The sequence below is a fragment of the Macaca nemestrina genome, chromosome 13 (assembly GCF_043159975.1).
Source record: "Macaca nemestrina isolate mMacNem1 chromosome 13, mMacNem.hap1, whole genome shotgun sequence".
Taxonomy (NCBI): domain Eukaryota; kingdom Metazoa; phylum Chordata; class Mammalia; order Primates; family Cercopithecidae; genus Macaca; species Macaca nemestrina.
This window is the reverse complement of record NC_092137.1, coordinates 64577352-64590665: the sequence shown is the minus strand read 5'-3', so window position 1 is coordinate 64590665 and position 13314 is coordinate 64577352. Positions and strand designations below refer to the sequence as shown.

The 13314-nt window shown below is 38.1% G+C and overlaps 2 long non-coding RNA genes and 1 pseudogene across 8 annotated transcripts in view; 1 reads left to right on the top strand and 2 right to left on the bottom strand.

Annotated features, from left to right (window-relative positions):
* The window catches only part of LOC105465143 (uncharacterized), a 152097-nt gene extending 143395 nt beyond the window's left edge, over nt 1-8702 (top strand). Inside the window, exon 2 of the long non-coding RNA XR_011611822.1 lies at nt 7941-8702. This is a non-coding gene — a long non-coding RNA (uncharacterized lncRNA). The remainder of the gene's footprint in view (nt 1-7940) is intronic.
* The window catches only part of LOC139357879 (uncharacterized), a 116593-nt gene that overhangs the window by 87385 nt on the left and 15894 nt on the right, over nt 1-13314 (bottom strand). The window lies entirely within an intron of this gene.
* LOC105465145 (large ribosomal subunit protein eL6 pseudogene) lies at nt 2182-5357 on the bottom strand (annotated as a pseudogene).

Below are 13314 nucleotides of genomic sequence, written 5' to 3'. Positions count from 1 at the left end.
GGCTGGTCCAATCCAGTCTGCTCCCCAGACTGAAGCTGATACACATTAAGTTCTCCTTAAGCCCCTCTATTGTGAGAGGAAGGAGCTGCATCCTCCATTTATCCCCACTGTGTGTACAGGCACTGGAGCTTTCTCCAAAAATCCTCCCTGGAAACCTTGTCCTTTCACTTCCATTTTCAACTCTTTAATATGGATCTTTAAGAGGGGGTTAAGAATAATCTGTTTTTTTCCTGACTCTGTGGGCCTCATTTTGGAACATGGTTTCTGTTGTCTTGGTTCTTTAGATGTAACCCAAACACGGTAGGAGAGGGAAGCATGAGCAGAAGTCTTCCCTGGCCTCCCTTTGGGACTTTTTTTTTTTGAGACAGAGTCTCGCTCTGTCGCCAGGCTGGCGTGTAGTGGTGTGATCTCGGCTCACTGCAACCTCTGCCTCTCAGGTTCAAGCGACTCTCCTGCGTCAGCCTCCCAAGTAGCTGGGACTACAGGTGCACACCACCACGCCCAGCTAATTTTTGTATTTTTGGTAGAGACGGGGTTTCACCATGTTGACCTTGTGATCCGCCTGCCTCAGCCTCCCAAAGTGCTGGGATTATAGGTGTGAGGCACTGTGTCCAACCCCTTTGGGACTTTAACATCACATGTTCCCAGGGGCTCTGATTGTTAGAATACAGATTGTCTCCACTTCCAAGCTGGGGCTTTTATGAATCCATAGTGTTAAATCGCTGGAGGAAAATAGGAGGATGATGTCTGTGTGTGCGTCCTTGTGAAAATCAGTACAGGTGTAGGTAGTCTTCCTCAGCCTCCACTAAAATTTACTTAGGCTTTCTAGCAAGAGCAAGAGAGCCATGATGTTTGGGATAGTTTTATGAATGTATCTTCTGGGTGCTTGGTACCCAGAAGTTTATTTCACCCAATCCCAATCTGTTTCCCTAATGACACAACTATGATGTATCTTGGAATACTTACCCCTTCTGTTAGTATCATCCAGGGGTCTAAAGGAATGGTTTGAAGAAGCATTCATATATTTTGGAAAATTATAGTCTAAGACACTGCCCAGTATATTACCTTGTATATAATACCTGTAATATACTACTTATTATATAAAAGGTAATATAAAGAGGCCAGGCGGGGTGGCTCACACCTGTAATCCCAGCACTTTGGGAGACCGAGGTGGGTGGATTTCTGAGCTCAGGAGTTCAAGACCGGCCTGGGCAACACAGTGAAATCCCATCTCTACTAAAATACAAAAAGATTAGCCGGGTGTGATGGTGTGTGCCTGTAGTCCCAGCTACTCAGGAGGCTGAGGCAGGAGAATTGTTTGAACCCAGGAGGTGAAGGCTGCAGTGAGACAAGATCATGCCACTGCACTCCAGCCTGGGTGACAGAGTGAGACTCTGTCTCCAAAAAAAAAAAAAAAAAAAGTAATATATTGAGCAGTGTCTTTGACTATCATTAGTTACCTTCTGTTAAATGTAAACATATGATAAAACAACTACTGATGTTTAGTGCTAGAAAATATTTCTATCCACAAGCAAACATTTATGCTTCCTTTTATTTGCCAGTGAGAACTATACAACTTGATGTATTTCTTATTTTGCTTTCCTACCAGGAAGCTCAGCACTAAATTTAGTGTTCAATTGCAGCAACTAATTCATCCCAACAATCTGGTGTGTTTATCTCGTTTCACTTTTATTTAGTTTCTGTTATTTTTCTCTTTTTAAAAGCTTTTGTTGGCCGGGTGCAGTGGCTCATGCCTGTAATCCAAGCACTTTGGGAGGCTGAGGTGGGCGGGTCATGAGATCAGGAGTTGGAGACCAGCCTGGCCAATATGGTGAAACTCCGTCTCTATTAAAAATACAAAAAAAAAAAAAAAAAAAAATAGCCGCGTGTGGTGGTGCGCATGTGTAATCCCAGCTACTTAGGAGACTGAGGCAGAAGAATTGCTTGAACTCAGGAGGTCGGAGTTTGCAGTGAGCAGAGATCACACCACTGCACTCCAGCCTGGCGACAGAGCAAGACTCTGTCTCAAAAAAAAAAAAAAAAGCTTTTGTTATGGTTTTAGATATATTCTAACGTTGTAAACCACCTCCAATCCTGTTTTTTTTTTTTTTTGTAGTTGTCAGGATGTATAATAAATCCAAAATAAATATGAATAAAACTCACATTTGTTCATTCTTTCAAAATTGTTTATTGATCACCTCCTACATGTCCAGCATTTTGCTAGGTACTAGGAGAAACTCTGGAGGGCAAACAGACCAGCACTCCCCTTGGAGAGCTCACAGGCACCAGATTCCCATGCAGGAGGAGAGCAATGAAAACCCAAGGCCCCAGGGAAAGAGCCTGAGAAGAAAAATGATGAAAGTTTGGAGTTGTAGCAGCCAGGAGAAACAAGTGTTTCCCAAGAAAAGGTAAATCCTCTGCTGCAAAGAGACCAAATAAGACAAGAACTGAAATGTGCACATTTGGCAACAAGAAGGTCACTAGCTACTCTGCCAAGTGCAATTTCACTGGAATATTAAATGAGAGATAAAGAAATACGGTCATTAAGTGTCAACAACCCCCTTCACAAAGTTTGGCTGAGGCAGAGAGAGACCGGGTGGGCCACTGGGGAGAATGTGATGATTTGTGCTAAAAGTGGCTCAGCCCCATCAGGTACCATCTTGGTAATGTCAAATGATTATTTGAATTCCTGTTAATATCCAAGTCTTCTTGATGGTCTGGGAGACTTGGACTATCAGGTCGATGAGAGAGGAAAAACACTTCAGTTGCTCATTGCTTGGCTATCTTCTATTCTCTTAAATATCACTGTGGCTGTGGCTGCTGTCTTCCCAGAGTACCCAAGAACCCATGAGCACCTTAAGGACTCTATTCTCAACTCAGACATCTGGCACGCTTGGCTGCCAGTATACCGCTGGACTCCATCCCAGTTCAACTTAAGAACACCACACTTTATAAAATCTGCACGATCAATTCCTCTGCACATCAGAGGAAGTGGAGTTGGCCAACAAGCCCCATGAGCATGGGAAACACATTTACATTCCATTTTTCCAGGTCTGGGTTTATGTCCCTGCAGACCTCTGCTGGTTGGTTTCCGTATTCACCTGGCATTAGCTTGATTCATCATAAGGATGGCTCTAATGACATGACAGCAATCTGCGTTGTGATTTTAGTGTTGTGAACCTAAAAACAGTCCACGTATCTTCAAGGCAAGCATAAGGGTCATGTGAGGCCTTTCCAAATTTATTTTCCTAATTATTGAAAGAAAAGTGGTAACTTTCTCCAAAATCACAGCAACTCAATATATAACTAATTACATGATATTCTGCCTGCTATTCCTCCTCTATCATGTACTTAACTTGCACATCACATAAATGTTCAACAACTATCTCCTATTTTATAATGAGAGTTGTGCAATTGCTTACATTTCTTTCTTTATCTTGGCTGCCAGGAAGCTCATGTACAGGTGTTATTTTCAGATACAGCAACCTTCTTGAATTTTTCAGTTGGCACATTTATTTATCCACTTTCTTTGAGTCTATTTTTAAAATGTTTCCTCATTTTTTTTTTTTTTTACTTACTATATACGATATTTTTGGAAGCTGATTCATACCTTTTTTGAAAATGAGGCAGGGAATAAATGAAATGAATGGATAATTATGCATTCCTCAGTTCCTTCTGCTTTCAGCTTACTCTCATTTGTGATATGGAAGGAATTCTTGTTTTCAAAGATAAACTCCTTGCTATTTTACCAAAGACTTCAGGTGTGTGTGTGTGTGTGTAGCAAGATGCATTGTAGCACAATAGTTGAGAATGTGAACTCCAAAGACAGACCGCATGGGTTCAAATCCCAAAACTTCCACTTCCCAGCCTGGTGCCCTTAACCAAATTTCTTTCTTTTCTTTTTTTTTTTTTTTTTTTGTAGTTAGCTATTTAATGAGGTTCTGAAGACATTTAGGACACCAATTTGTGAGGATAAATTCCATTTGTCAGGGCAAACACAGATCGCAGGTAGCCCTGGAGCTGAGGAACAGCTTTGATTTTTGGTAAAATTTGTGAGTCCATAGCTTTCTGATCAATCTCACACTGCTCTGTAATCTCGTATTTCTCTTTTTCTGTGTCGAAGATCTCACCTTCCTGGTGTCTGGGCTTCTGCAGCTTCTTCTTGAAGTAAGCATCAGTAAGATGTTTTGGGATTTTTACACTGCTGATATTGATTTTGGTTGAGGTGGCAATGACAAATTTCTGGTGTGTTCTTCGTAGAGGAACTCGATTGAGGACCAGAGGTCCAGTCACAGGTAACAAGCCACTAGCCAGCTGCTTCAGGAAAACCACCCTCTTGCCCCTGTGGCATTCAGCGAGGATGATCAGAATGGTCCCGGGGGTAATGCTGGCTCGCAGTTTTCTCACGTGCTGATTGAAGGGTTTTTTGCCGTGGCTCAACAGCTTTCAAGGCACATCTGCAGTAGGATAATATCTAGGCATTTTGTGAAGTTTAACCCCCCGGGTACCGCCGTTCTTGTCACCACCAACTGGTTTTGTAAGAGTTGCAAGAACCTTCTTTTCCTTTTCAACCTTGGATTTAGCGGCTGAGTACTTCCTGTTGTACATGGCCTTTCTGGAACACATGGCAGATCGGGAATACCTGCCAATTCCTCTGACAAGGACAGGGTTGCTGCTGCAGTGGGGCTTCCCCTTCTTGGGCTTCTTAGCCTTGAGGTTACCCTTTTTCACCTTGCCACCAGCATCAGCCTTCTTGGCTTCGGGTTTCTTCTCTTTAGTGTCTGGCTTCTCAACTTTTTCGCCTGCCATCTTGCAAGATGGGAAAGAGAACTAACCCAAATTTCTTTCTTAATTCTGTGGACCTTAGTTTTAATTATAGAGAGTAATAATACTTACCTTATACTATGATTGTAAGGATGAAATGCTAATACATTAATACATGTAAAATGCTTGGAACATTAATGGTTATTGTTGGTGTGGGCAGGGCAGGGAGGTGGTGCTGGAAATCAAGTCCCTCTCCAAAGGTGGAGAGAAGGTGGCACTACTGGCTGCCCTCGGTTCCTCCCTTCCTCCCTCCCTCTTGCTACTTTAGCCAGACTGTAGAAGGGGGCTGGACAGTGGTAACTGGTTTAGAAATTTCCCTACTCTGCACAGCAGGCCTCGGTTTCCTGGTCAAGGTCCTTGCTCCACATGATCTCATTCTAATTTTCCCTACTTTACTTATTGAACAAAAAACTCCATAGGGACTTATGTCTATTCTCATTTTAATCCATCTCTTGAGCTTTTCACTCCAATGGCTTTTTATAGGCTTTCTCTTTGCTTTTTGTTATTACTAGTCAGTCACTTTTATTTTTATATTTTTTAGTTATATATGTTTTATATTTGATATTTTATAGTTATATATGTTCATCATTAGAAGAGACAAATAGTCCTAGAAGGCAATCTTTTGTTCCCTTCCCCACAGAAGTAACTTTCAGCTCTTTTTAGCTGACTATTTGGGATTTATTGCTATGTCTCTAAATGACATATTTGTATTGTTTCTTGTCTGTTTATAGTTTGTTTTAGTGGTTGACATCATGCTGCTATCCCATTATGAAAGCAAGAGATTTTCTTTTTCATTCTCATGCCCTATCACAGCCATTCATCCTCCCTCATACTCCATCCTAATTTGATTATATCCTAACTTGTTAGGATATAAATAGTTATATCCTAATTTGATTAGGTCATTTGTGATTAGGTAAGCAGCTTTGATTGCTGGGCCATGTAGTGTACTAAGAATATGTTTCCTTTCCTATAGCAGTTTTTTATTTTCCATAGAATTAATGATTATTTTTCTCAAGTTCTATGATGTTGCTCTGGGAAGTGATGTCTTGAATATGGCCCCACAAGCACAGGCAACAAAAACAAAAATAGACAAGTGGGATTCCATCAAACTAAAAAGCTCTGCACAGTGAAGGAAACAAGAGACTAAAGATACAACCCACAGATTTGGAGAAAAGATTTGCAAATCATACATTGGACAAGGGGCTAACATCCAAAATACACAAGGAACTCAAACTACTCAATAACAAGAAAATAAATAACCCATTTTTTAAATGGGCAAAGGACTTAAATAGACATTTCTCAAAAGAAGACATACAATGACCAAAAAAAAAAAAAAAAAAAAAAACAACGAAAAAGTGCTTAACATTTTTAATCACAAGAAAAATGCAAATTAAAACCACAATGACATATCACCTCACAACTCTTAGCTTGGCTATTATAAAAAAGATGAAAGAAAACAAGGGCTGGTGACGATGTGGAGAAAAGGGAATCCTACACTGTTGGTGTATTGTAAATTAGTGCAGCCATCTTGGATAACAGTATGGAGGTTCCTCAAAAAACTAAAAATAGAATTACCACATGATTCATCAATCCTACTACTGGGCATATGCCCAAAGAAATAAAAATTAATATGTCAAAGAGATATCTGCAGTCCTATTTTCACTGCAGCATTATTCACAATAGCCAAGATATGGAAACAATCTAAGTGTCTATCATGTATCAATGGATAAATAAATTTCTTAAATGTGTTATATATACACAATAGAATACTATTCCATCTTTTTTTTTTTTAAGGCCCTCAAATTCTGTTATTTGAGACAACATGGATGAACCTAGAGAACATTAAGTGAAATAAGCCAGGCACAGAGAGACAAATACCATCTAATCTCACTTGTATGTAGTATCTAATCAAGTTAAACTCATAGAAGTGGATAGTTGAATAGTGGTTACCAGAAGCTGGGGGCAGAGGTGAATGGGAAAAAGGGAGATATTGGTCAATGAGTGGTGCCAATAATTAACCTAAGAAGACACAGTTCTGCACACTGTAATCCCAATGATGAAATCCTGAATGATCAAAATTCCTAAAGTCTAAAATCCTCAAACTCTAAAACCTCTAATGTCTAAAATCTCCAAAATCACAATACTGAATATTGAAATACTAAAATCCAAATTCTGGGGAAGGGGTTAGTGTATTTTCAGTTGTATGTGGGATAGTTGCATCGTGTTAGTTGCATCATGTTGGGGGAACTATTAGCTTGTTATTGTCTTTATTTGGAAATTAAGTATGATTTAATGAAATGCATATGGATGCTAAGGTTAAAAGGAGTGGTCTTGTGGACTTAAATGTAGGTGTCAACTTGACTGGATTGAGGAATACTCAGAAACCTGGTAAAGCATGATTTGGGGTGTGGCTGTGAGGATGTTTTCAGACGAGATGAGTGTGTGAATGTGAGTAGACCAGGTGGGGAAGGTCTGCTCCCAGTGTTGATGGGCACCATCCCATTGACTGGGACCCAGAGAGGACAAATACAGAAGGCAAATTGGTCTCTCTCTGAAAGCTGGCGCAAACTTTTCTGCTGCCTTGGACATCAGAACTCCAGGCTTGGCACCCTTAAGACTCCAGGATTTACACTAGGGACCCTCTGGGGCCTGACGTTTTTGGCCTCAAACTGAGTTATAACATTGACTCTTCTGGTTCTAAGACCTTTGGACTTGAACTAAGTTATTCTATCAACATCCCTGGGTCTCCAGCATGCAGAGAATCTGTCATGGGACTTCTCAGTCACCATAATTGCGTGAGCCAATTCCCCTAATAAACCTCCTCTACTATATTAATACACATATCCTATTGGTTACGTCTCTCTGGAGAACTCTGACTAATACAGATTTGGTATTGAGGAAGCAAAGTATTATTTCTTCTTACTATATTCCTTATAACACGTGAAAGAAATCTGTAACATTGTTCCCTTGCCAAAAGGCTATGATAAATTAAATATACAAGGCTACTTAATGGTGAAAGATGAAAGTTTAAAAGCTAATTATTATTGGTGCTTCAAAAGCGGAAAATCACTTAATTGCAACAAGCAAGCAATAACGAGACTTCTTTACATTTACAGCATATGCTTACAAAATTTGAAGACCACAACCACTCTCCAAATACAAATGCAGAAACTGATTTGAAGATCACACAAGTGACAACACAGGCAAAAAATGCAAGAAATCTCCCCTGCCAACTTATTCAACTATGTTTGACTTCTGCCTCTTCACAGCGCCAATTTGCTATGCTATGTATTTCATCTTTGCATCATTTTCAGTACTAGATGTATAAATTGTATAAAGATTTTTAGAGTTCTAATTCATTTTATGCATTTTTTGCAGATTTGATTCCATGAAAGTGCATGATCGACTGTGTGTAATCATTGTGCGTGCACATAAAAATGAAGAGATAAATGAAGAGATGTCCTTTTTATACATCTGCATTTATAAAATATAAAATTTCTTAAGATCTTGGCTGTTTGGGAGACTGTATATGTAGTGGTGACCTATCATGGTTTTTGATCAATCTTGTCAAAAGACATAACTTGTCTGTAATGGCATTTCAGATGACTGAATTTCAGATGTTAAAAAGCTGGGTGCACGCAATTGCCAACCATAGTGATGTATGTTTATACATTTTGCTCTTTGACATACTTCTTTATGAGTATGGTTTTTCTGCTCATAATTGTTATACTCTTGCAACTGTCGTTAGTATACCTGAGTGCCCATGTTTGCAAATCTGCGTATGTTATTGATGCCTATTTTATTGTATACAATGGCCTATGAAGTGTTCTGTTGTGTTTTTATATGTTTTTCAAATAAATTCCCTTTAGAAATGTGAACACATGTCTTTAAATTTTTAAAATTATTTTTTCCAGAATTATATTTTTGGGATTTTAGACTTCAGGGATTTTGATCTTTCGGGACTTCAACATCTGGGATGACAGCATTTAAGATTGCGTTTTTCAGGATTATGGCTCAAACCCATCAACAGGTACAAAGTTTCAGTTAGATAAGAGAAATAAATTCTGGTGTCCTATTGCACAGCATGATGACAAGTTAACAATAACGTATAATATATTGTATACAGTCACGTGTTGCATAATGATGTTTTAGTCAATGATAGACCACATGTACCACCATGGTCCCATAAAATTATAATACCATATTTTCACTGTATCTTGTCTATGTTTAGATACGTTTAGAGACACGAACACTTACCATCTTGCTACAGTCACCTACAGTATTCAGTACGGCAACATGCTGCACAAGTTTGTAGCCTAGGAGCAATAGGCTATCCCAATAGCCCAGGTATGTGGTAGGCTATACCTTCTAAATTTGTGTAAGTCACTCTATGATGTTTGCACAACAATGCAATTACCTAAAGATGCATTTCTCAGAATGTATCCTTGTAGTTAAGTAACACAAGACGGTATTTCAAAATTAGCTAGAAGAGAGAATTCTGAATGTTCATGCCACAAAGAAATGAAAAATATTTGAGGTGATGGATGTGCTAATTAGCCTGATTTTATCATTCCACAGTTTATACATGTACTAAAACATCACATTGTATCTCATAAATATACACAATTATTATTTGTCAATTACAAGATAACATTTTTAAAAAGTTGTTTTTCACAATTGTCTATCACAATTGTTTAGTTTTTTACGACTCTATGGTTAATTTAATCTGAACCCTCTGACAGTTGTTTAAATCTTCTCTCAGGATGTTCAAACACATCACATATTCCATCAATCTTCACCTTCCCAGAGGACTTGCCTGGGCCCTTCTAATCAGCCTTCCCCTGGATTCTCCCTTCATCCTTATACTGGGAACGCCTCTCCTTGTCTCGAGTTGAATCCTTCATCGTCTTTTCTCTTCATTTATGCCCTTGTTTTGGTGGATCCTATCCTCCAGTTGCTTCACTTTTAAGTTTATTTTTTTAACTGACAAGTAAAATTTGTATACATTTATGCTGTACAACATGATGTTTTGATGTCACGTGTCACATCAAAACATCATGTACACCATAAATGTATGCAAATGTTCCAAATGTTCCATGTTGTATACAAATGTTCTGTGTTGTACACCATAAATGTATACAAATGTTCCACATATGTATACATTGTAGAATGGCTAAGTCAAGCTATGTAACATATGCATTACCTCACATGCTTTTTCTTTGTGGTGAGAACACTTAAAATCTACTCTTTTAGCAATTTTTAAATATACAATACTTTGTTATTAACTGTAGTCACCATGATGTCCGCAGTTTTTTGAGAAAGAGTTCTTAGAAGAAAAATTTTTGAGACCATGTATGTATAAAAACATCTTTATTTTACCTTCACACTTGATTGATAATTTTGCTGGGAGGAGAATACAAAGTTGGGTATGTTAATTCTGTTCCACAGTTATGGAGGCATTGTTCCACTGTCTATAGCTGAACAGATTCTAATTTCTTATCCTTCATATGTGATTTTTTTCCTCTCTCCCTGGAAACTTGTTAGACCTTTGTGTCTCCATTCACTGAGTCTAGTTTCATCTCTTCCTGGGCACTCAGTGGGCCTTTCAGTCTGTTAACTCATGTCTTTCAGTTTAGAGGAATAATTTTACATGATTTCTTTGACTATTTAGTCCTCATCCTATTTCTCTCTTCTATCTTTCTGGAACTCTCTTTTTCTTTTTCTTTCTCAGATTTAGGATTTCCTGGACTGGTCTTCTAAATTTTTTATTTTTCTCTCTTCCCTTTTTAAACTCTTTGTCTTCTTATTCTACTCTTTGGAAACTTTCATCAACTTTATCTTCTAGCCCCTCTACTGAGTTTTTTATTTCTGCTGCTGCACCTTAAATTTTTAAGAGCTTCTATTTGTTGTCTGAATGTTCCCTTTTTATAGCCTCCTTCAGGCTGGTCAGTTTCTTGATTCTCAGCCTTGGCTGCACATCAGAACCAGCTGGGGAGCCTAAAAAATTACTGATGAGTCTTGTTCCACCAGATTCATTGATCTGGAATTCAACTTTGGCATTGGGGTTTTTGTTTTTAAAGTTCTCCAGATGATTCTAAACTTCGGAGAGCTATTGATCTAGGTTACTATGGAAACAACCTTCCAATAATCGTAATTTCCAACAGCAAAGGTATGCTTCTTACACATCATTATTTCATCATTAATTGGTTGATGGCTCAGTTCTGTGTCTTTTCACTCAGGGATGGAGGCTGACAGAGCAAGTCTCCAGTGTCTGGAACATCATCACTTGCTGTACCATTGGGTGGGTATAGAATTTTGTCCCATTGTCAGTCAATAAAAGAGGAGAGTTGAGTGGCAGCAACTGTTTAGAAAGTATCAAGCTTCCATTCACATGTTATTGGTGAAAGCAAGTCACATGTCTAATCAGTGAAGTGCAATCCTACCATGTGAGCAGAGAAAGGAGAACTGGAGTATCTGTCAATGGCCTTAATGACTCCAGTGCTAATGCTCTCTGTATGTGCTTATTAGCCATTTTTGTTTCCTCCTATTAAATTACATTCATAACTTGTTGCCCTTCTTTCTACTGTGTTGTCTTTTTCATGTTAATTCAGAGAGATTCTTTATATATTTGAAATACTAATCCTTGGTTTTATGTTTATTTCAAATATCTTCTCTCAGTTTATATTTTACTCTCCTAATTACATGTTATAATGAACAAAAGTTTAAAATTTCATGTATTCAAATGTATGAATATTTTATACGGTTTTTTGAGCATTTTGTTACTTATGATAATTTTTCTTGAGTCATACAAATGGTCTATATTTTTAATAACATTTCAAAGTTTTGTCATTTTTAAACTTTCATTTAATCTATGTAGAACTGATTTGTGTATGTAGCATGGGATAGAAATCCAATTTTTCTTTCCTTTTTTTGGGCAGGGTGGGGGGTGATTATTGTCCCAGCTCCATTTTTGAGCACTCCATTCCTTTCCTTACTGTTCTATAATGGCTGCTTTGTTACGAATCAATTTTTTCCCATATGGTGAGTTTATGTCTAAGCTTTTTTCCATTGCATTGGTCTCTCTGTTTATTTCTCATACATCCTCCCCTCCCCTGTGGCTTAACTGCTGGGGCTTTATAGTAAGTTCTTGATATCTGCGAGCAAGTACCTTCCCTCCTCCTTCTTCAAGATTCTCTTTCCTCTTTCTGGTTCTTTGCCCTTCCATATACACTTTATAAGCAGCTAGGATTTGTCTGCATAAAATCCATAAAATATTTCTATTGAGATTCTGATTGAAATGATAGGTAAACTTGGGACAAATTGATCTTCATGATATTGGGTCTTTTTATCCTTGAACATGACCTTTTTTTCACTTGGGGTCTTTTTTACCTATCTTTTAGTAAACTTACATAATTTCTTTTTACATCAAGATTGAGATAAATTTTTAACATTACTATCACAACTTGGATGTCCACATTCTATAGACAATGTGAATTTAGATCTTACCATATGCACAGTACAATTCTTATTCACCTCTGACTTTGAAAGTTATCTTTTTGCTTTTGGAACTGGCAATTTCCTTTACTTGACTTCATGCTTAGTTATATATTTAAAACATTTTGATTATATTTTAGCCAGAAGTTCTTAAATATTTGGAGTGAGTGAAGAGCTTCCACTCACGTGTCTCTTATCTTTAACCAAAGACCTTCCTAACTTTCTGCAGAACAGCTAATCCAGTTTCATAGATTAACCAGAGCTTCAGAAAGTTTGTGATAGAAAAGATGGTATGACTTTCTTCCCTATAGATGGCCATATCTGCCTAGGTAACTTCCATCCTTCTCCTCTTTTTGGGCTTGCTTACATATTTACATTGTTAATATGGGATACAGCTACCTCTTGAATGTATTAACACTCTAATGACTTTCAAGAGACATTTTAAAAAGCAGAAATAAACCTATTAATGGCTGACTGCTAAGTTTGCATAAATTTTATCAGTTATTTTCTTTATGGATGGAAAAATTAAGAAACATCTATGACGTTAGCCAATAGCCAAAATATTTCAAGTTACATTATAGATCACAGATCTTTAGCCCCTCGTCTCTTTTTCCTCCTTAAAGAAAACAAAAATGCCCATTAACGCCTAAGGCTATCAGACAAATGCCCATCATACTGACCTTGATTGACCCTTTTTTACAACAACTGCATACCTGCTAGAAATAATTTGTTGAGCTGCGATCCCAGTCAGCAACTACAATGTCAGTTTTCAGCAAGCTCTTGCTGAGTAAGAAATCAGAAGATTTAACCACATTGGTGAGAAAGTCAGATGATTTACATATAGGCCACAGGGTTGTGTTGCTGCCTGCCTTCTTTAGAGAAACTCCAGGCAAACATATATCCTTTCTTGAGAGAATCAAACTCCTACAGATCCACACTCTCTCCCCAGTTCACAGTGCAGTCAGGTGAAATAGCCCACGGATGAGTTAGGAAAAT